Raw genomic sequence first — 24,193 nt, forward strand, 5'->3', positions numbered from 1 at the left:
GATTTGGACTTCTAAGTAATAACTTATATTGTAGAATCAAGCGTGACAAAAAGATTTTTATCCCTGATTGTGCCATCAGTTCTATCCTGTTTCTAGACTCAACATGTCTATGTGTTTAGCTTAAACCATTAAACTTTTGTTCGAAGAAATGCTTGTGACCCTCAGCTAGGTACCTGTTGACTGTGTAAATTGAACAGATTGAGCTTCTTTTGCCTGTTGTTACAGTGTAGGATTTCTGACAGCATGTGTTTCTCATGCCTTCTTTTGCAATCTTCACAATGCTTGGATGTTCTTTTAGAAATGTAAGAGCTAGAGCTTGAGTGCACTGAAATCCTGCACATCTTTTCATTTGTCTATTAGGCATTTTTTCCCTATTCCCACTTGATTAAAATGCTTATGATTATAAAGAGGGGAAAACTGGTCCCCCAGCTGTTTGGAATTGAAGTGTACAGGCAGAAACTTGATGAGTTTCTTTGCTGTGTTCCTAAAATAATGTGAAAGACTTTGTAAGAAAGGTACTATGTCATTAGTAGACTACACAGGGTTAAACTTAGGCACAGAAACAAGCCAAAAGTTGATTTTCTTCATTTATTTCTCACAAGAAGTCCATTTGGAACAGCAGTCCTTGTAATTGATGCAGATGTTCAGAATTCTTTTCTGCTGACATGGAATAAAGGCTAATCCAGGTCAGTCAGTACCTTGTAATTAATGCACATTCTTTTCCCTTTTTCTTTTTTAAATCTCTCTCTCTCTTTTTTTTTACATTTCTATTCTTCTTTTGGTAGGGAAGAGGGAGCAGTCCCTGGTTTAAATCTCTGAGCTAGTCCAAAATGATAATAAAAGTTTTGAATGGCACTCAAGTTACAGAATAAAACTATGCTAAACTACTAAAAATAACACAGCCCTTACATTTAAAATTTAATTACAGGTAGTTTTTAAATCCAGGGTGTTTTTATTTTTGTAATGTTCTTCCCTGCCCACCCTGGTATTGCAAGTTTGCAGAGAAGCAGTAACTTGCATTACCATATAATAGTGCAGGGTGTTAGAAGGGTTAAGCAGAAAGGAAGATATAAGCTACTTTGAGCTCACTTTGTTGCCTTGAACTTTGGATGCTGTTGAATATAGCAGTCATCTGTGATCACAGGTATCTTAGCAGCTGTATAATCAAAAACTATAAATGTCCAGATAGGAAATGATCCAGTAATTAGAGGAAACAGTACTGAACTGATGACTTAAAGTCACTTTCATTCTTAAATCACACAGTTGTAGCTGTTAGACTTTATCCTGTGATCATTTCTCAGCACCTTGGCAGAGTACTTGAAAACTCTGATAATCAGATTGGCTGAGAGTTAGAAAGGAGAGAAGGATTGGGACTGCTTTTTGTAGCTCCTTGCCAAAGGAGCACCTCCTGATGGAGAGGTGCTGTTGCTAAAGTAGACTGGAAGGAAGCTAAGGGCTGGTCTCTGTCTTACCTAGATGCCCACCTTTCTTTCTTTGTGTGTGTATGTTATATTGCAAATATTAATACAAATGCAAGGGAGGGCTCTGTATATGAGCCGCTGAAATCTAAACACTAATCAAAGCCTGAAAAAGAGCTCAGATTTTTAGCTTGGACAGGTTTCAGAATTAAGAAAAAGAAATCTGTGGCCTACTTACCAAACAAATAAGCAATACATTTTTAATTCCTGTGTGTAATACAACCGTGAATGTTCGAGGTTTGTGGGTTCTTTCCTATTTTTTTTTTATGTACCAGAAGAACATCAGGAAACATTCAAAAGTGAAATGGATTTGTTTAAAGGAAAGTGGGATTTTGTAATTTAGACTCAGACGTCATCAGTGAAGGATTTCCTAAAAGTTGTGTCAGACAACTCTGTTCTCAGAAGCCCAAAAAATCCCCTACCTCTTCTATGATCTTGAATAGTTGCTTAGTTATCCACGTGTGCACACATTATTATCTGCTTCTTCAAAGTAGTCGAGTGTGTTTTTGCATATTATGTCTACTAACCTTGTGCATGTGACTTGGAGATCAAAATAAAGACTCACAAATTCGCTTGTTGGCATGGTCATAATTTTGACTTGTATTACTGATAAATCCCTTGTCAACTCTTCAGATTCTCACAAGAGATTACTCTTGCTAAAGTGCCAAGAGTCCTCTTTATCAGCATTGAATACTGAAAAGAGTGTCGTGTCAAAAAGCCTCATGCAAAAGACACTGAAATATACCGTGATTCATTGGCTTTATTTACCACTGTGGGAAATAAGCTGATGCACAGTTATGGATAAAAGTTCTAAGGATGCTGCAATTGATGCAAAATTTCTGCTTAAAATAGGTCCCTTTTGAAATACTAGTATGTTCTGGGGAGATGACTAATCTAGGCTGATTTGTGGATTGCCAACTTTGAGAACCAAAAAAAAAAATCATCCCTGAAGAAACTGTGTCCTGAAGCAAATATGCAGACACAGACAGACAAAATCTATTTGTTTTCTATTTTGGCTCATAGGTGGTTGGGTTACAGTCCAAGTTATTGTGCTTTGTCCTTGTAACTACAGAATAATTGAGAGTGTCTCAGAATAGTCTTCTGAAGTTCATTCAGTGTGCTTAAGGTACTCTGAAACCTTCACGTCAAGATGTCATAGCAATATTTTGTGTTTAAATTAGGTGTGAGGAAGGAATGTCCGGAAAGCTTAGGTGTACTTTGAATGCCATTCCTCTGCTTAAAAACCAAAATAAGTTAGTTTTGAAACACCTCCTGTAAACTATGCTGCCAGTAGCATCAATTCTAATATTAGCATAGAGAAAACATAACTTTAAAGTGCCTATTGAATCAGAAATCAGTATATTTGTACTCAGTACAACCGAGCTCTCAGAACAAGACATTTAAGCAAATGAGTAACTTTAAATTCATAAAGGATTCATAGATATAGAGAAGTTGGCATGCTCATTGCTAAATACTCACATTAAAATTTCCAGCTTGAAGGAAAAGAGCCATGATTTCATGATACATGCAGATTTATCAGTAGTACCATAAGAAGGAACAGTCCCATCCTGTGTCTAGTTACATATTCACTTACCTCTGCTTGCTCTCACCCAGCATGCAAACCACAACGTTTCAGGAGCAAGACCAGCAGGAATGTCATGGTTTTTTTTTTTTCATTTGAGGGTTTTTTTTGCATGTGAACTGATTCACCATGCCTGAGCCCACTTACCTTTGGGCTTTGCTGCTAAACATCCATGTTCATTTTAAGTGCTTTGCAGGGTAGATCATACTTTGTGCAGTGGATTTGCCCAGCTTCATTAAATGTGAAGTCTTAGTTCAACATTATTCAGGCCTTAGTAATATGTTCTCCTTCATGCATGCTGAAAAAGTAGCTGTAACTCATTTTCCCTTCACTCTGGTGTTAACTCTGTGCTAATGAAATAATGGAATTTCTGGACTCAAGCAATAAAAACATCACTTCTGAAGCAGTTGAGAGGCTGTTTCTCATCCAGCCAGAGCAATTTGATACTTTTAATGCCAAGTTGGGAAAGGATGTAATTGATAGCTTTACACAGAGCAACACGCACAGCTTGCAGAGGGAAAGTGGCATTTTTGTTGGCTCTGGGACGAGACTTTGAAATCTGGGTCTGTTTATTTCCTTGCCTGTAAGACTTAAACAAGTCCCTGACTTGCCTAAGGAACCTGATAGGAACTGGACAGTGTTCTAGGCAACCCGAAGGGAAGAATTTAACCTGTCATCTCAGGGGAATTTTCCTTTTTTCTCCTCCATGGTTAGTACTTAATAATGTTTCACTCTGCCTTCCACCCTTCTTTGTCCCTATAGTCCCAGATCTTATCTAACTAAGGCAAAAAAAGATGCTGCTGACAATAATTTTTTTTATAAAACAGTAACTATCCACTGCTCTAAGCCTCTTTAATGCCTACTGCTTGTTTTGTTACAGGAGATAGTTGTTTGGAGCTGGAAGGATGAAAGTTCTGACTTGGACACAAAACTGAGGTGTAGTGGCTGGCTCTTTTTCAGGGGAAGCTTCACCCATACTGTAACACAGCAAGCTTGTTGGCAGATTTTGTTGAAAGATTAAATGACAATGATAGTTACTCTTTGGTTATGGATTTACAGAGGATGGCTATTATATACAAATAGAATCTTAAAAATAGTTTTACAGTGATAATTGCGTACTAGAGGTCTCAAACTCTCACAGGTCTCTTCCACTCAAGGGGAAGAAGCATCATGGCTCTAAAATCCAGGAGGATCTCTGTTGAACTGCAGATTGCAATCCAAAACAAAGAGCATGAAACGTACTCTTTAAAAAAATACTAAAATCTCAATGTCATGACTAGGAGAAATGCAAGTGTCATTTTACTGACAGATTAAAAGGTCCCAGTTTGAAGGGGTCAATGTGCACATAAACACCAAGAAGAATAAAAAAGGTATCCAGGGGTTTCCTCTGAAACTGCATCCCTTGAGGGTGGATGAAAGGCGACCTTATCCTTACTTGAAGGATTGGAAAATGACGTAGAAGAATGGGATTTGCCTGTAAAATACACCACAAATATCTGGGCTTTCTTGGAATGAGTGCTAATTTTCAAAGTTCTGGAATTATATTTACCAATGATTTGGTAGAATTACTTGGTTGTGTTTGGAATGCAGTGCCCAGACTAGCTTATTCTTTGTACAATGGTATTTAAATAAAGCCTGTGATTATGATCTGTGCTCTCCAAATCTCTAATCTGTCTGAAGGAGAGCAAACAGGAGTTCTCATTTTAAGGTGTGGTTTTGGTGGGTTTTAATTTTTTTTTACAATATTTGCTCAGTGGTTGGTATAATCCTGTTTAAAAGGCTTTTTTTGCTTATTGGGCATGTTCTGTCTGGCTACCATTGTTTCATCCCTCATTCATAACTGAGTAACTTAATACTGAAATCAAACAAGTTGGAGTTTCAAACCCAGACAAGGGTTTTTTTTATCATCCTATTTTCATTTTGTTTTGTGCAAACAGGTAGTACTTTTGTTGGCTGTTCTGCAGCTAGTGTCACAGTGGAAACATTTAAAGCCAATTTTTGTACAGAGTAAACATCCTGTGGTTAGAAGGGCTTAATTAGCTTAGGTGCCTTTACTGCTGGCCTATACCTCCTTATCTTGAAAGCAGTGTCCACCAACTAATCCTTTATTTATGTTGAGCTTTGGAATTTCCCTTGAAATGCCTTTTTGTAACCTCTCCCAGTATAAAGGCAAGTGAATAAAGTGTCAGGTAAACAGTGAGGTTGCTGGTAAGCAAATTAATAATACAGATGAATGTAAGTTTCTTCTCACTGGTGGCAGGTTGGATGCCTGTGATTAACCTTGGAAGGAGTGCTGGTGATGTGCTTATGCCTGTGATATGGTTCGTTACCTTTTGTTGTACCATTTTACAAAGGAATCTTTTTCTTTTGTTTGTACATGGGAGGACTGAATTTGTTAATCAAATGTCCAAGGCTATGTTTTCAGTGCTCCAAAGGAGGGAATTGTTCAATGACAATAGCTAATTTGCGATAGCCATCGCAATGTGAAATCCTAGCGGGCACTTGGATCTCTTCGTCTAAAGCAAGCTGATATCACGGCGTATTCTACAATTCAGCACGAACAAAATGGGAGCCTATTTCCATTTTGCAGTGATGGTACTAGCTCAACTTTACTCCCCTGGCAAAAAAAAAAGGTATCATTTTAGTTTGGTTTTGGTAAATTCTTAGCCCCATTGTGAAATGGTCTTTCTGATTACAGGATTAAAGGTAATCCTAGAGAATCCTGATAGTGGTGGCTGAAAAAGAAAATCTGTAAAACCATTGTATTCCGTTTCTCAGATTTCTGGTTCTATAATAGTGTATGATTGCACTGACAACTGGTTAATTAAGAGTATCCCATCACAGGAGGAGAACAAGGAGTATGGCAGAAGTTAATGCTTTCTCCTGTCCCACATTGAGAGAATGGTAGTAGTGTAGGGAAGTTGAAAGTTGAAATAGACAGAAGTAAAGAAATCATAATTTTGGCTTAACTGTACTCTGCATGGTAAAAGAAGTTTCTAGACATCGTACCTGAAAAAGCTGCCTTCATATTCTTTTTTTTTTTTTTTTAACCCAAGGGCCAGGTAGTTTGCCATTTCAGATTAGGTCATGATGTAGGCCTTCCTTACAAGGGAAAAATAAATTCTGATCTGTTTTGAGTTTGTTTTGTTGCTCTTATTCAAGATACTGCAGCAACAGCAATATTGCTATTAGTGTATAATGGAGTAAACTGGGTTAGATTAAGATGATATATCTCTGTGGTGCAATGGAGGCTGTCTTTTCTCTCATATTCCCTGCATTTAGGCTCTGAAGGAAGGATTACATATGCCCATAGTTGAAAACGTTTTTGAGCTTTAGGGGGAGTTAGTGGGAATGGACCCTCAAGCAGGTGTCATGGCCATGGGCACAGGTGTTTGAACTGAAAGTGATCACCCAGGCTCCATCTGGCAGAGGAGTGCAAGAAAAATGCTGGTTTAGACCCAATAAAAGCAAGTGCTCATGAATATGTTATTTCTGCTGCAAGTTTAACATGTAACGGTAGTACAGAATATGCCTGCTCAGAGGCATTTAACTTGGAATTCAGGGCTGACTTGTTCAGATCAAAGGGGGAACTCAACCAAAATACTCACTGAGATTTTGAAAGCTCAACTTTTAATTTTTTTAATGTTATTGTTATTTTTACTGTTTTTTAGAATGTAACAATCTGCACATCTGAATGTAATGCTGATCCTGCTGGTAAGATTTTAAGAGTGAACAGGTTCCAGGGGAAAATCGAAAGCATAATGCTTTTGGTATCCAGTCTCCTGTGGAATGGAGTCAGATCTTTGTTTTTTATCAGAGAAAAGGGTCATAACCTCATCAAGCATTCCCTCCCTTCCTCATGACTCCCCAAAGAAGCAGTACTCTTAATTGCTTTTGGCAGATAAAAGCTATGAGGAAGTCGGGGAATATGTTTTATTTTATGTTACTGTCATTAGTCTGAACTAGTTCTTAATCTAACATTACAAAGACATTGTTTATAAGGATATATCTACTGCAGTTTCTGTTTCTACTCCTCCAGGTTATAGAAGACAAACAGTAAAAGATCTTAAATCCTTAACATACTGAAAATTCAAAATGCTGCAAATTTTTAAAATTCAACACTTTCCTCTTTGTTTACAAAATAATTGAGCTTCTCTGCATGTTAGCTTGATACAATGACTGTATCTATAGTCCATATACAACACTGACTATTTTTCATATATTTATAGTCAGTCGCTAGGTCTATGTAAGAATAAATTGTGAAGTGACATGAGGTGTTTCTAATTAATATAGCAAGTGAACTAAAATGCAAGGCCTTGCTTAGCATTTGATCCTATTTTTGTGGGAAGACTTCTAAATCATACTATCAAGGCAGCAAATAATCTGTATTATAAGCAAATAATCTTAGATTCTATATCTAGACCATACTGGCAGTGTATGTTTCATTCCGCATTGAATACAATCCAGCAGTGATGATGGGGACTTGGTAGTTCTGTGGTTCTTCCTCCTTGGAGCTGAGTAATGTTAAAAGAGCTGGTGGCCCTTCTGCTGCTACATTTGTACCAGGGTGTTGTCAGTGCCTGCTCAAAATTCAGTAGCTAAGATGGTCATGTGACTGTATCTGTCCTTTCCTTGGTATGTCTAAAAGTGCTGCCTTTAATGTGTTGCTCTCTGGCCTTTCTGTTTGTTTTAGGGAAATCCTTTTATATTTTCACTCAAATGTTACTCTGTAAAAATGCATATTTACATAAAGAACTAAAATTTCTCTGTAGGATAATACACTCCACAACAGAGCTGTGACATTGTCACAGTCTAGGCAGGTTGTGTAATTCTGATGGAAGAGCTTTTAATAAAAAACAAAACAAAACAAAACAAAAAAAAAAGTAGGAAATGTTTTGAGTGAATTCATGGACATATAACTTCTAAGTAAGATATGCTTAATATTTAAATGAGGAACTCTGCTTAAGAGGACAAGTGAGATTGCTCTGACCTTGATTCTTTGCTCAGAAGAACAAAGTTAAGCATATGTGATAAAGATAGAAGCACACATTGCTGTTTGGTGAATTGGGGCCACTACTAATATTTGAATGTGGTGGCCGAAGCCAAGCCTGTAAAAATGGGAAACTTGGAATCAAACTGAGTATTACCTGACAGAGTAGTACTTTTTGATACATGTAGCTGTAAATCTAACCCTGCTTCCTCCAAATTCTTCATGTGTATTAGACAGGTGCATGCAATTTGTCAAATAACTTCATTTTTGAGCAAGTGTGATATAAAAACTTCAACTTTTGGATGCTGATTACAGTAATGAAAGGAACAAATGTATTTTTGGTCATACAGAAAAGAGTTGAAAAGACAAACACTGTATTTACTTGTAAATTTTGGTTCAGGAAGATGTAGCTCATTTGCTTAGTGCTGCCTGAGGGAGGGAGCTGGAAGACTATTAGTTTTCTGCTTGTTTGTTCAGAGGCTTCAAGTGTTATCATTGGGTTGAGTTTATTTTTCTTTTTTGATCAAAGTTAGGTGCAGAACTGCAAAGTTAAAAATTACTATGCTGATGGTGAGAAACAAGCTGCCTCCTTTGCTCCTTCCTCTTTGCTATCCCAGCTCCTTTTTCTCCCATCCAGCCCTAAAACCTTCTATAATTACTTTGATGATTGAAATTATGGAAATGTTCCCAGCGGTCCAGACCTGCCAGTACTAATTAAATCTCAGGATTTGTCAGTCTTTTCAATTTAAAATTAAGCTTTGTAAAGCCTATCTGAAGACATGATTTTCTTATCTCTAGGGCCCCTGACTCACTTCATGCTTTAATATGATTTCCAGGGAGTAAACATACTTTATCTTTAATTCTCACAGCTGTTGAAAAGAATTAATGAAAAACCTTCATTACTTACATTACTTAGTCTCTTTCCATTTGCAGCTTCCTTGTTGCAAAATTTGGTCAGGACACATGAAAGAAGGGACAGGTAATTTCCCTGAAGCTTAAATGAGGAGGCTGTTGGCCCCCACCCATGAAGTTGGCCTCCACCCATGAAGTTTGTTACTTTGGTTTGTGGGGTGTCTTTTGATAAATGCTGGGAAGCATGTAGCTCCTGATGTGATAACTGCTGAAGTTAGGTTCTGGAAAATACAGTGAGCTTTCTTGTAAATTTATTGCTTGGCATGCACATAGCTGTTTGACAAACACTGATGGAGCATTCTGTTGTAGTTGTTATTCAGCTTAGCACTTATTCAGTGTATGTATTGCCCTCCAATACAGCTAGAACTTATCTTTTAATGCTAGGATAATTTCAAGTAATATTTTGACTCTTTATGAACGCTTTACTGAGGCCTGCATTGTACTACTGATAATACAAGACACAGTGAACACAGCCAGTGATAGTGAGCAGTAATATGTGTTTTAGAACTTGTGATAATTGCACATCTGGCATGCCCTGCCCTTTGAACAGCTAATTGATACTTCTGGGACCTAAACTCTTGTACTCTTTAAGGGCTAGAGTTGGCTGTTTCAACATCAGTCAGGGTTCCTTATTATGCACAGTGCTCTACCCTTTGCTTATCTGCTAACATTATTTATGTGTGAAACCTCATACAATTAGTGTGAGTGTGGCTTTGCTAGCAAGAGGTACCATATACCATAAGTGTTTTTGTTCAAAATAATGTTAGAAAAAAGGAAGATGCTTGCTTACATAGCTTCATGGCAGTAGTGTTTTCTCTCTTTTCCTGTTGTTTCCGCTCTTTCTAAAGATTTGCAAGCTTCAGTTTTGGATTAGCAAAAAATAGTACTTACAAAATTAATAATTAAAACCCCCAAAAACAAAATGGAAAACAACTCTGTCTCTCCATGGCTGTGTTTGAAGAGAAGAAAATTTAGTATTCATGCATACCATGGAAAAGAAGTTAGGCTGATACATTTTAGTCTGTTTCCAGTAAAGAGATGTCCACTTTGGCTTTGATGCTGCTTGGTAAATTCAGTAATTCAACCATGTGTCTAGAAGGGAGAATAAAGAAGGAGATGTGTATATGTAAACGTGCACTTCAGAAGTTTGAGAAGATTCTGCTTTTATCCTTAAGTTATTATAATTAATTTAATCTACAACTAATTTATTTTATTTTGGCAGAAAATAGAATTTTTCTTCCCATTTCTCTTGCCAGATTATATGGGTCTAGGTTGGTGATGTGGTATGTGCATGTGGTGGGGGTGTTTCTGTTTTAAAAAGTCTTTTCTGTCAGTCTTTTCTGCAGTCTGTACAGGAGCTTGAGTCCTAAGCACTGTGCGGATTTATCAAGCAGCATTTCCCAGACAGCTTATAGAAAACAATCCTGGAGGACTCCCAAACTTAAATAACTGAAAGATACTGCTTGCTGTGCCTGCAGCTCTCTGGAATTGGAATGTAAAACTGGCAGTGGAATAAACGCACTCCCCGAGGAGGCTGAAGATGCTGCAGAGCAGCAGACAGGGAAAAAGAACTTTCCCGAAAGAACGAAATACACTTTTTTATTTTTTTTTGTTTAGCCTTATTCCTCTTTGAGGCCTGCAGTGATGGCAGATGTCCAGCTCAGTATCAAAACTGCAGTTTTAAAATTGGAATGAAGGGATGGCTCTTAGCCACTCGTTTATCCTGTGCTGAAGGTCTCCAGGAGAGTGCCCAGTTACTCAGCTGCACAAGTGCACCAGTAATCACCGTGGGGTGGGGCGGAGGGCTCACTCTGCAAGTGTGTTTCTGGACAATAACACTTCTAGGATATTTGAGAAGCATAGTACCTAATTGTCTCCTATTTGTTGGCTAAATTGGGCTGTGTGGTGTATATAGTTATGCTTCCAGAGAAAATGAATCTGCATTTGCTGTAGGAAGACTTTTTTGGGGTAAGCTTTTCCTATTCTTTTCACCTTTTCCATCTTGCTCTCATTTGCCTGCTTCCTCTAAGAGTTTTCCCCAATATTTCGAGTTCTTATAAGATCTTAAAATTAGAATATTTTCTAAATTTCTGATAATGCTGTTCTCTAAAACTGTGTATGGCATTTTTTTGGTTGATATTTTCTTTTTGTGTACCAGCTATATAATGTAATGCAATAAGCATTGCGTGTTGAGTCATTTAAAATAGAAGATTTATTGTGCTATTTCAATTAATTTCTAAGGTAAGCTAATTTTTAAGAATTAAATAGCAAGAAAAATGACAAATAGTGACACCTTGTATTTTCCTGACAAAATTTTGAGAGGAAGGTCTTTGAGTCACCGAGTCAAGCATCTCTGGGATGACCAGTCATTGTGGCCATTGAAGCTGGTCCATCTCTGTGTGCATGTGTTCTGTCATCTCAGTCAAGCACCTAAATGTCTTTAATTCACTGCCTGAGTGACAAATGTTAAATGCTGTGGGACTGATTTGGTCATCATGGTAATTGGATTTTGTATGGGTTGATGTAGCTGCATAAGAATGAAAAGCTGTGTTACAACCTGAAATATGTTGTTTCTGGATGTTTCATTTGCCATTTCTCTTTGAGATGGGGAAAAAGAAGCAGAAGATAGAGAGAGAAACTGCAGACTTTGAGTGTTTTAGGGATTCTTCATGTTGTGTTTGTACATAAACCATAGAAGTGCAAAGTCTTTTTTATTTTGGATGTCATCATAATATCCTATTCCTGTCACTGCTGATGTTGTTTTATCTCTAGAGAGATAAATCTAGATTGATTTGCGGAAGTGTGATGTGCAGACACATGTAAAAACACAAGTAATTGTTGTCTTTAGTTAAAGGTTAAGGAGATCATGGCCTCACATATCATTCTAGTTTCCTTTTGCGACTGAAAGATTTGCTCTCTCTAAAAGTTGATAGCTACAGGAGAAAAATGCTTTCCAGAAGCATTTTTCCTTTCACTTGCTGACTTTTTAAGTTCAACAATTTATGTTTCTATGGTTCAAAATAAGTCACTTGTATGTCTTGGCCTCCATTTAAGTGATCTACAAAGGATGGATTGAAATGAAGCTATACTTGTTGTGGGAGAATGTGGGAAGAAAGAAAAAGGATATATTTAACATTCTTCAGAGGAACTATCTCTAACAGAGATAGGAAGTCCCAAAATGTACATGTGAAATTATTGAGGCTTACTGCAACTTGGTTTTGTTTGAATCAGTTGACATGAAGTGATGTCTATCCAAAAACTAATGTGGCATTTCTTCACACACGTACATGCACACAGACACACAGACACACACATGTTGTTAGATTTATTAATTCCAGTTCAATGACAGTGCATGCCTGAACCTAAAGTCTATTTAAATGAGGATATAAGGAGGATATGGTCTGTCGGTCTGCCCGTCTGTCATCAGGTTCTTATGCTTTTTAAAAACTCACAACACCTCCCCAGAGGTCCTTTGATAGGCAAGGACATAGGCATGTTTTCTAGTTGAACCTGCACATCTGTCCAGTCTGTGGGACAGCTCAGGCTGGTTTTTGTGCAGCTCTGGCATGCAGGTACCTTTGTTCTCCCCGAGTTTTCCAAACACAGAGGAAGCTGTGGTCAGTGACAGAGGGGATAATTCTTCCTCCCCCTGTAGCCCCTGGGCCGTGCGATCTGTGCCACTCCCTCCCTGTGGCAGGAGCAGTCCTGCAGCTGCCCAGCTTGAGCAGAAGCCTGGTGCAGGTGGAAAGGGAGCTGGGTGTCCACAGGACCATTACTGCTGGAGTGAGCTCTTAGTAAGCTTGAGGGTGTGTGATCCAGAGTCAGAGGAGAGAGGCGAGCCCACCAGTGGGCTTAACAGGGATTTAAAGTGACTCCCGTAGAGTGTTCTGAGGCTGAACTTGTCTGAAAATTACATCATAAATACATTTTGCTGTCAGTTCTATGCTTAAGATAGCATTAAATCCTCTTGCAAGGATTTTAATTAGCACATAAACCAGATAACTGTTTCATTACAGCCTGTCAAAAGGAGTAAGAAAATATTTAAAGACTATTTATTGATAAAATATTTTTTAAAGATAGATTTTTCCTATGCCTTTAGAGTACAGACAGAAAGACAGCAGATGGAAAATGCATTCTATTATTGTTTCTTTCAGGGATGAATGTCTTGAATGACAAGAGTAAAAATTTGGGGAGGTATGTTGTGGATTTTTTTGCAATGCATATAAATATACTTTAATCTTGTTTGCTAGCAATGTTAGATACTACTACTTTTTCTGCAGCCGTGTCTGGGATTTGGGAATAGTCTAGAGAATACATGTCCAGTTACTGTAATCTTGGATAGCTTTTTGTAATCCATTTGTTTTTGTAACCTGGGGCTTTCCACTGCACTGAGTACTTACTGACCTTTAATTTCATTTTCTGGAGGGTGGAGAGGAAAGAGGAGAAAAGAAAGGCTTTAGGAAATCCCTTTCCCCACCCTGCAGAAGAAGGTAACTTTCTCTTTCAGTCTTCTTTGGGTTTAAAGGCTGTAAGCAGAGGAAAAAATACAGATCATTTTGTGCTGTGCTGCTGCACCACAACAATTTTGTATCCTTCATAAAAGCCAAATGTTGAAAGTGAAGTATGAAATACTCAGGAGCATTACAGATTTGATGCAACCTCTGGAATAGATGAGTAAAATATTTGTAGTTCCTGCTGAATAACCTTTATGCTGATACATGATTATTACTAATATGCTCTAGTTAATATTTCAATAATGCTCACTTAAACAGGGTATTTTTTATAATGGATTTTGCTTTGGATTAATAATGCACACCCAGATCATTAATCTCTTAAGATGCTTTTCTTCCTACTTAAAGATCATCTGGTTTTCTCCAACTGAAAATATTTCCTTATGCATTTTCTTACTTTTTTTCTAGATTAATTTAATCTGCTCCTTTATTTCCATTTTAAATCAATACCAGACATTTAGTATAAAGTAGTACTTTTTTCTTGTGATCTAAAAGGTTGGGTTTGTCAGCTACTTTCCTACAGCTGGGGAAAATCTATTTGTTCATTTCTTAACCTTTTGACATGTCTGTTTTTACAAGCCCGGCTGTTTGTGATGGGGAATTGAAGTACAGAGTAACAAAAACAGAAGGAAACATCCCTTGTTATGATCAGAGTGTAAACTGAGCCCAATGCAGCGAGGGGTTTGTAAACCTACTGGTTTACACAAGATTTTTGCACACTAGGAAAAAAAAAAAGAAGAGACCTCTTCTTCCTTCACATGATTCTATGTTGAATTTTCATGTGGTGTAACAAAAAGTTAGTTTTTAAAAGTTTTATTCACACTTCTTGGACATATGACTGTAAAATTGACTTGCAAATAGTTTAGACCACTGATTCTCCACTGTAAAAGGAGGCTCAGCAAAGTCACAACTGTATTTTCCTTCTGTTCATGTGGCAAGTGAGACAGGTCTGAAAAGTCAAGACCACAGAGCCCTGTGTGAAGTTGCTAAAATGCCTTTGTTGTTATAACAAGCAGGGAAATGCAGGAGTTTAAAGCATTTGGAAAGGAATCAGTTGACAGGGTCTGCACACTTAAGTGACCCCAGCCTCAGGAGTGTCCCAAGTTGCTGGTGCATGTAGGTGCTGAAGAAGGAAGATGTTCTGTCTTCTGTCTCGGAGTGTTATATCTATCAAACCTTCAGGCTTCAGCAACTCAGTGCCAGTCCTACTTTTATCACACTTGGAAAGCATAACCATTATATCAAAACTATTTAACCTTGCCTGTGTTTTTCCAGTAAGAGTGGAGAGTTGTAATTGTGACAGTAGATCCAGCTTTGTCCTTCTTTCTCAAAACAAGGTGTATCATCCGGCAGCAGGTGATTATTATGCACGTATTTATCCCTTTGAGATATATATATATATATATATATATAAAATATACCGTTGAAAGGTTTTTCCCCTCCTTATGTCATAAAAACCGTACCTGAGTGTGTTGCAGTGCCAAAGGACACCACAGTGATTACATGTGCTATAAGCACGTGTGAGATGGCTTCTGCACTGAACTGAGGAACAGTTAAGGGGCTGTGTACAGCAGCACAAGTATCAGAATGGGTGCAGTTTTGTTCTGTACCCTACAGAGGCATTAGCTGAGGCTTCTGTTGCCAGTGGGATTGGGAATCTGTGGTAGACAGCCAGCTATGCCCTAGCACAGGGCTGATGGCAGACACTGCAGCATCACCTCTGGGTTATGCAGACAAAACCAGCTTGTCTTCTAAGTGTATTAAACTTTATTCTCATAGGCTACCAATAACTAATTACTAATGAGAAATATGGGTTTTTTCCTCCATTTTAGTAGGGTGGCTATTTTAGCTTCTGATTTAAATACAGTAAATGTTTCCTTAAAACTCACATGGAAAAAGTCCATGTCTAAGCACTTTGGAAATTTGAAAACTCTGACATGCTGCGTGTACATCCCTTCTGTACTGCTTTAGCAAGTCCAAAGGTTTCTTCTTTTCTTTATTTTCTCTTTTTTTTTTCCTTCCTTAAAATGAATCTATTTCAGATGAGAATGTGGAGTTGCATAGTGAATTACCTTTATTTGTGCAAAGTATAAGCTGTCACTGCCCACAGCCATTCATCTCTGTAACAAAGGGGATAAATGAAAGGGGCAAGTGGGAGTGCTAAGGAGGGATTCCTAGCTACATCACTATGTGCAGAGTAATATTAGAGGCTCAAAACAGAACCACTGGTATCAGTGATACGTTGCTAAACCAACTGTGTTAGTCTGAAAAGAGGAAAGCAAACATGAGAGGAGGGAGTGTCAATACTGGGGCTGGGGGAGGGAGGAATGGTGGGCTCCAGTATAACACGCTCAGTGCATACTGCATAATTGTTTTCCTGTTTGCTAATGGTGATTATCAGGTCTTTTATCTTAAATATGCTTCTTGCCACCTTTGGATGTGAGAGATAGTGCTGGCATAGTGAGGCTTGGAGTTTGAACTGTCCTTTTCATAGTAAATAGAACTTGATAATGAAAAAACCTCATGATCCCTCCACTTACAAATCTGGCAAATCCTTATGATATTAGTTTGGTCCCATCCTTGTATGTCAGTGTTATTGTGACTGCTAAGAAAATCCATAAAATATAGGACCACAACTCAGAATCTTACCAGTTGGCAGTGATGACTGGCTAACACTATTGAGTGGTTAGGCATTCTGTTCTTGCTTCCCTAGGCTTTCATCCTCTCACATTTCTCCCTGTGCAATATTCTTCCATTGTACAGTTATTGGCAGATGCAAAAGTATCAATAAATTATCAGCTGTATCAGGATCTTTTCTTGAATGTTTTTCTAACACAACAAATTATTTTTTTCCTGGGTATGAAAGAGTTCTAAACAAATCACATATCTAACATATGTCAATATATGTTAAATGTAGTGATCAAACTGGGTTAGGTTTTGTACAATCCTCTGGCAGATACTTGTAGAAACAGTTTGTGTCAGTGCTGTTCATTGAATCTTAAAAATTACTTAATGTTATTACACCTTGAAGGGCAAAGGGGATTATGGATATTGAAGCCTCTTCTTGATAATTTCAGTGAATCTGTGTTGTGCTTGTTGGGAGATGCTTTTTTCCAGTCCCTCTCTGGTAATTTTGCCATTGAAGATCTCTTACCCATGGTGATCCACTGGCAGCTTCTCTTTCCATCAATGTGCACGTTCATGTCACATTGATGGAAATGTCACAGTTTAGTTGTGGCACTCTTCAGTTTTTGATGTTGCATTTTTCTGAGTCAAGATTAGCTGTAACAATTGCCATGCAAAAGGCAGCAATGTGACCACTGTCAGTTTGGCTGTTCTTGCTATGAAGTGTTCAGGCCTTCGGTGCAAGATGCCTTTGTCATTATTTTCAAAGAACTTTGCTGTAATTTCGTCAGGAGGGGAATGTTTCTCCCAGATTGTTTTTCTAACCTTCAAAATATTTTGCAATGAATTTGTAATTGGCAGGGTCTGTGCATAGTTTAAAGGTTTGAAGTGTTTCAAGTCCATTAGTTTTACATTATAAAGAACACGTATTAATTGAAAAATCATTGAAGAGGAAATTTTAGTATCTTTTGCTGCTCTGTTAAGTGATAGTGATCAATTGTAAAAGGGGCTTGTACTCTCAAGAGAGTCATGCCAGACTCTCTTGGTCTAGCAAAGAATATAGCCATTCTTATGACCTGTGGTATTAAGAGATACATGGCTTTGGATAGAGAAATAAGTAAAGCTGATTTCATCCATGTCTGTATTTAGAAACTAGTGCAAAAGACGAAAAAATTGAGTAAACCCACCATCCTTCTCTTTTGCTAAATAAAGTTACTTGAACTGAACTGGCCTGCAAATAATTTCATCATCTTACTAAATTGTTATGGCTGGTCATCTGTTTGCATTCACTTACTGACTTAATTACAAAAACTTCGCAAATCTTTTGTCAAGATCTTTGTTAAGGGAACACTTCAATAGTGACAGAATTTCTATATAAATGTAAAAGTGAATGCTTCGTAATGAAATTCTGCCTATGTGAGTCATACTTTATAAGTAATGCCAGAGAGGAAAGAGTAGGGAACTGCCCAGCTAAACTTCTATTAACCTGTGCCTCTTTGTAATAAAATAATGGTAGTCAGGGTTTCCAAAGAGATGAGGGTTTGAAAAGTGAGCATGCCAGCTAATAGCTGTGGTAAGAGGCTGGAGGCCGTGGAACAATGCCGGTGCAGCGGCCTCTCGGTGTGTCTGCGCCGCGGAGCTCAATAGTGAATGCGCAGCATTGTTCGGCTGAGAAGAGTCTCCGGGCGCTGGGGATGTCAGGGCAGACCGAGGGAAACTGATTTTCAGCTTGTGGCCTCCTTGTCAGAGGGCTGGGAGAAGCCTGGGGGCAGTTGGCCATTCCTCAGGGCTCCTCTGCTCTACCAGCTTCGTGCTCCTCTGTGGCGATGAGTCCCTCTGTCCCTGCGGGGATCTAACACTCAGCAGTGTGCCCATGGGAGAGCATGAAAGAGAGGGGAAGGATTTTTCCCCCTCATGTTTGGTTTATGTTTGAATGTTAAGTGAAAGCTTTCCCTGAGGGAAGTTGGAAGGCGACAGTTGAAATTAAGGAAAAGCGTGGACATAACAGAAGTTATTTCATTGAGGATTTATGGCTTAATGGTCTAAATTTGGTCACAGGTTTTGGAAGAAGAGAAATGTTTAACTGTGTGGGGGTTTGGGTGTTTCTTAAATAAAAAGAGACACTAGATAAGTCATGAAAATGGCTCTTAAGTGAATTACATGGTAGTTCCCATGTGTGTAGGCCACAGAGTTGAGAAAGCTTTGATGTTCTCTCTATAAACAGGAATAACAAAAATAATTGGTTTTTAATATGGCTTGTTGGGGAAATCCTGCAGTTCCACCACAGAGTTAATACATCCTCCCCTCCTCAGCCCCCACCCTCACCTGTCTTGGACCACAAAATTGGCCTTTGTGGCCAAGTTTCTCAAAGTCCAGTCTGTGTGTTTTGGTTTTGAGAATTTGATTCAGATTCTAGCTCTAATATTTTAAAACTGAAGGATTTGCTACTTCTTTCTTGTAGAAAACAAACAAGTTGGAAAACGCAAACAAGGAAAGTGGTGGGACTGTGTCCCTATCTGGAAGAAATATAAAGTGCGAAGGAAAAATCTGAGAAAAATAACTGCTTTAGCTGTACTAACTGGATTTAAATAGGAGTCTAAGTTTTTGTTTTCCCTGTCTCTGATCTAATCACTGAGAAGATTCATCTGAGCTGTTTACTAAATACCAACGGGTTTAGATGTTGTTTATTGTAGTTAACAAGAACTCTGAAAACTGGTCTATATAGAAGTGCTTGAAGGCTGCAAAAGAGAAGTAAAGTGGTACTGACTAAAAAAGCCAGAAAAGCAGAAGGATGGTAGCAGACAGTTGTTATCTGATGTCTTTTCATGAATATTGTAAATTTCAGCTACCTTGCTGTGACCCACAAAGTGATACGTTTTTAAGAGGTTTCATGCCCCTCTCTTGTTTGCATTTGTCAGGGTCTTTTTTTTCCTCCAGATTGACAAAAAATTGCGTAATAAATCCGGTGGTCAGAGGAAATCTGAAGATCTCTTTTTTTACTAACTTTCTTCGTGTGGTGCTACATGTCTATAAAATTCAATGAATATACCCCTGGATAGGAATGTTAGTGAATTTTGATACTTTGAAATCTATAGGATTATTTTTCTGTAGCTGTTGGTAAAGAAGGCACAGGGATTCTGCAATATATATAGCTTTAATAAAATGACTGTCTGGTTCAAATAAAGCTTTTTATTGCTCTGATAAGAAAGCAGAGAGGGAGGCTTATGACTCAGGAAGTCAGTTGCTGTGAATTATGCACCAAATGTTCTCTGTAACCAAGTCTGAGCCTCTAATCTGTTTGCTTCTTGCCCTGTGGCTTCTGAAGTGTGATTGTTGTCACTGTTAATCTTGAATTCTGATATGTCAATAAGTGCTGCAGGCATTAACACCATCTGCATATGGGTGCAGAGGCTGCACTGCTCTGTACACTGACATTGCAGAGATATCAATCTCAATTCACACTTTGCTTCTTGAATACAAAAACTCTAAGGAAAGCATTGCTTGTTGGGATAGGAAATTTGCTCTCAATGGTTTGTGTCCATGAAATAACAGCAAAGAAGTAGTAGGAAATATTGTAGATGCTGCAGAAGGGCCTTAAAGCAGCTCTGAAAGCATTGTGAAGACTTCTTCATCACAAACATGGATATGTTGGAGTGGCTTTCATAGACATGGCTGAAAAGCTGACAAGGCAGGGAAGGGAATGGCAAGGAAGGGAGGTTTCATTTTCATGTAGCGCTGTATTTTCTCTGTATTGCAGTAGGCAAGGACATTGAGAGGAAAGGTGTAAAACATAATTTAAAAATGCAGATGTTCTCCCCATGTTCCAAGGGGCAATTTGGAAAGACCAAATCAAGGTAAACTGCAGTCCTGATGTGATGGGGTCATCAGTAGAAAATAAAAAATGAAAACTGGGGTGGCTACATTTTTAAGGATCTGTTGTTTGTGGCAGCAACATGAAACCTTTGATTTTTCTGCTGTGACCAGTTATTTTGCTGCCATTTGGCAGTCTTAGTCTACTTGACCTTATTTATGTAAAATTCCACGCTTAGCTGTAGAAGTAATACAGTGAGAAGACATTGTGTATGTTAAACTCCTTTGAACCTCAATATCTGCTTAGTTTCTTTATATTTATTTTCATTTAAAGGTTTGTGAAATGTCAAAATACTGATTATTGTATTTTGTAAAAATCTGCTGCAGTCATTTATTAAATCCAGAGTTCTTTAACTGTCATTGCATATGTTCCTATTGAACTGGGATTTTGAAAGAGCTGTTAGCTTACTGGTGTAATGCCATCTTAAAAATAAGACGTAATGTTCCCTTTTAGGAGGGTGAGCACAAGAAAACAACTCACTTGAAATGCCAGAGCCAGTCTGTGGTGGAGCCAGGCCACCAATATGTCTTAGTTCCAACCTGTGTACAGTTTAAGGATTCTTCTCCCCAAGACGTAAACATGAACAGTGCTTTCTGCAACTTACATTTTTATTCAAGAGAAGAAACACAGAAGAAAGTTTTCATTTTGTTGTAAATGTGAACATCTGTTAGGAGGAGCCTGCTGTTACTATTTCAGTTCTTTTTCAAAATTCTGGTTGCTTCCTGAGGTGCAGAGGAGGTTCCAGTAAGTGGCTTTAGTTGGAAACCAAATGGGAGAGATCGTTTAGCTGTATTTAAAGAAAAACATCAATTATTTAAAGCTTCTGAGACTCACTTCTATTTGGCATCTAACATTGTCTGCTATATCAGAGAACTGGCTTTTATAAAATGTGTGTTGCTTCATGCAGGGTTTTCACTGGAAAGATTTGTGAGTCAACAGAGAATGTGGAGGCAGAAGCAAACAAAAAATTGTTAAAATGAGTTTAAAAGAACTAATCTATTTGTGCTAGATACTGCAGTTACAAGTTATACTGAAATTGAAAGAGGTAAGTTGTAAAAGGATGTCTTAGGGTCATACAAGTTTTTCATTGGAACTAGCAAGAATGATTCATGGATGCTTCCTTTCCTTCTGAAACTGTGTCTCACTCTCTAAAGTTTATTTTACCTGCTTTAAAGTGAGAGACAGTTAACAATTTTTAGTCTTAAAAACCTCCCAATGTTCTTGGTAAAGCAACAAGTGTTGTGTGCTATATTGGCTGCCTAACCAAGACCCTCTGTGTGCTCGTGCTGTGGTGGGCTTTGAAAAGTTGTGAACTTCAGTACCAACTTCAGGTTGCTTAGGTGAAGTTGAAAACAGTAGTTTGGCCTGGCAGGACGTTTGCTCAGAGCAGTAGATTAGTCCAGGAAGAAGTAAAAACCAAATGTGGTGTCCGAGCGCTGTTACAGTGATACAGTGTAGGATGGAAGCAAGACCTGATCCTCTGTGGTGCTGGGTGGAAGGAAGGCTGCGTGGGGATTTTCATTCTGGCACAGCAGTTTGGGTGTAAAAGTACTAAAACGTTCAAGCAGCGTCATATTGAACACATTTCGTACACTTCTTCACTAAATGCCCGTAGGAGCCAAGAAAAGGATGTAGAAGCTTTGATTGCTTGTCATCTGGGGTATTACCCCTCCTTGTCATCCAGGGTGTTATTCCTCCATATGCATTTACATCTACAAATCTTCACAGAATTTTCATTTGCTCTGATTTAGAAAAAAAAAAAAAAAATTAACTATGCTGTTTTAAAATTATTTTTAAAGAGGAGAGAAGCCAGCCTTCAAAATTGACAAGGATATGCAAAACAATTCCTCTAAAAGGCTTATAAATGGAGGATTGGATCCATATGCTCTGTTTGTGTTGCAGTACATCAGCAGCCTGTGATGGCTTGTTCCTTTTGTTAGGTGTCTCTGCAGCACTGTGTACAGATTAAATAGCTACTGCATTGCAGAGAGTTATTAATACATTACATTGCACTTCCAGGGAAGATGTCAGTGTGTCCTTTAGCCTGAATGTACCTTGTGGTTGAGTTAGGGGTGATTTTCTAAAATTTTGCTGAGGATAATTTATTTTTCAGTAAATTCTTAGCCAGCTGAGAACTATAGAATAACATCGGTCTTAATCTCTATAAATTTCACTTATTGTTGAAGTTTAGAAAAATCAAAGCCTTGTTCCAAAATAAAAACAGGTCACCCTTCTCAAATCTTAATCCTGATACACTAAAATTGTGGTCTTATGGCACTGTACACACAATAGAAGGAAGCAGGAGATGGGGCAGAGAAAGGTATGCAACTCCTAAAAGATAATGCAGATAAAGAAAATGCATGAAATACCAGAGAATGAGAAGTGGGACCAACCTATTATTTTTCTGACACATCTGTGTACTATGTCATTTGTGATGCACATCAGTAAAACAGGAGGCTTTTTGGTTTCCAGTCTTCTGCCCTGACAGCTCTCAGAGTTGTGCATGTTTCAAGTGATGGAGGTTGAGGGGTTGTTCTTGGGGAAATTCTTATGTGTGGGGGAAACTTCTGCTGACTTACACCTGGGGATGGAAGGGAGAGCTAAGGTCAGGTGTGGGTGTGCAGAGATGAAAGACCAAGACAGAGCAAAGTAAGGATCTCAGCTCTGTTTCCCTCTTCCTCCACACACAGGAGTGCTCATGAGAGCTCCCTGTGCCAATTCTGTGGCTGAAGCTCACACTGCAGGGCTGCAGCCACTGTTTTTACCCAGACCACTGAAACAGATGTGGGACACTTTCTGTCACTGAGGCAGAGGAGTTCAGGAGTTCAGGAGCTTTGTCACCATTAAATGATGAAGCTGCTGATACTACTTGTATTTCTTAGGACTTCACAGAATTGACCAGGTAGTGCTCTATGTCTGGTTAATGCTCTACAGGTCTGTCCAGGAATTAGTTCAAACCTCTCACTTGGAGGTGATAGAAGCTTTGTAGGCAAGGTGGGCACAAGGTGTGAGAAAGCAGAAGTCCAGATGAATAAATCATTAGCTCCTGACAGAAATATGGGTGCATGTGGAACATAGCAAATGGATGGTATATCTGCCATATTCAAGTGGTTTGAGTAGCTGGGTGCTGCACTGTAGATGTACTGAAATTTTTGGCACTAGTGTTGGCCATTCTGTGCCTTTGAGTGTGTCCAGGACTTACATATATGTGGTAGTTCACTCTAAAGTATTTTGCACAGATCTTTGCAGGAAGATCTTTTAATGTAAATATGTAAGTATTTAAAAAAATCCTCAGAAGCTGTGGGAGAATCCAGAGAATACTGGAGGGAGCATATCTCAGTGATCTGTGATGTCAGCATGGCAGGCTGTAAACACCTGATCTCTCAGCCTGGGTAAAAGGGACTTTCACCCCAAGAGCCCTGATGTTCAGATCAAAGTGTTTCACAGCTTTGCCAATGCTCTCAAGGCTTCCTTTTCTACCTCCAGTTTCCTGCTGTAAGGCGTTGTTCAAGGACTGTGCTCTTTAGGAATACTCTGAATGAAGCTGAGCCTGTCATGTGCAAAGACATAGGTACTGGATTTCAAGTATAATTTTAAAGATAGAATGCCTCTTTGTGGGCTACGTTTCAGCATGCAGCTGTGAGAGCACACCTGGAAAGTGGTGCCAGCAGCTGGGAACTCTTCTGACTTCTTTTGCCTCCCAGCTCCAAGATGGAAATGCCACCACACCCTCTGCAGGCAAAGGAGATATCAGCTTTCTCATGGGTTAGCAGGTTAGCACCAGCCTATATACTTTTTTCTCATTTTCTGCTTTTCATCTTTTCTCCTGCTTCTCCTCTCACTGTCTCCTCTCCTTTCTTTTTTCTTTTTTTTCCCTTTTTTTCTCTTTTTCCTTTTTCTTGTCTTCATTGTGATTTAGCACAGAACACTTGATCGTATGGGTTTCACATTTTCTTCTGAAATTCATTTGTCTTGCCCTGAAAAAAACCCCAAACCACTGAAGCTTTGCAAGCACTCTGCAAAAGCCTGTTCCTGTTTATGTTAGGGCAGAATAAGATCCAGAATATTTCCCAGGATCATCCTATTATATTGTAAGTTCATGGAAGTTTTTAACATAAACACAGAAATTTCACAGTACCAGCAAGTGATTTATTTGCTATACATTCTTATCAATATTGTCTACAGATAAGCAAACAAGTGCTGTGGAAGTGGGGGCTCTATTTG

General features: G+C 38.5%; 1 protein-coding gene across 1 annotated transcript in view; it reads left to right on the plus strand.

Moving 5' to 3' along the window:
• Positions 1 to 24,193, plus strand: part of PLEKHG1 (pleckstrin homology and RhoGEF domain containing G1) — a 126,308-nt gene that overhangs the window by 48,984 nt on the left and 53,131 nt on the right. The window lies entirely within an intron of this gene.

The sequence above is a fragment of the Onychostruthus taczanowskii genome, unplaced genomic scaffold (genome assembly GCF_017590055.1).
Source record: "Onychostruthus taczanowskii isolate IOZ18803 unplaced genomic scaffold, ASM1759005v1 scaffold8, whole genome shotgun sequence".
NCBI classification, from domain to species: Eukaryota; Metazoa; Chordata; class Aves; order Passeriformes; family Passeridae; genus Onychostruthus; species Onychostruthus taczanowskii.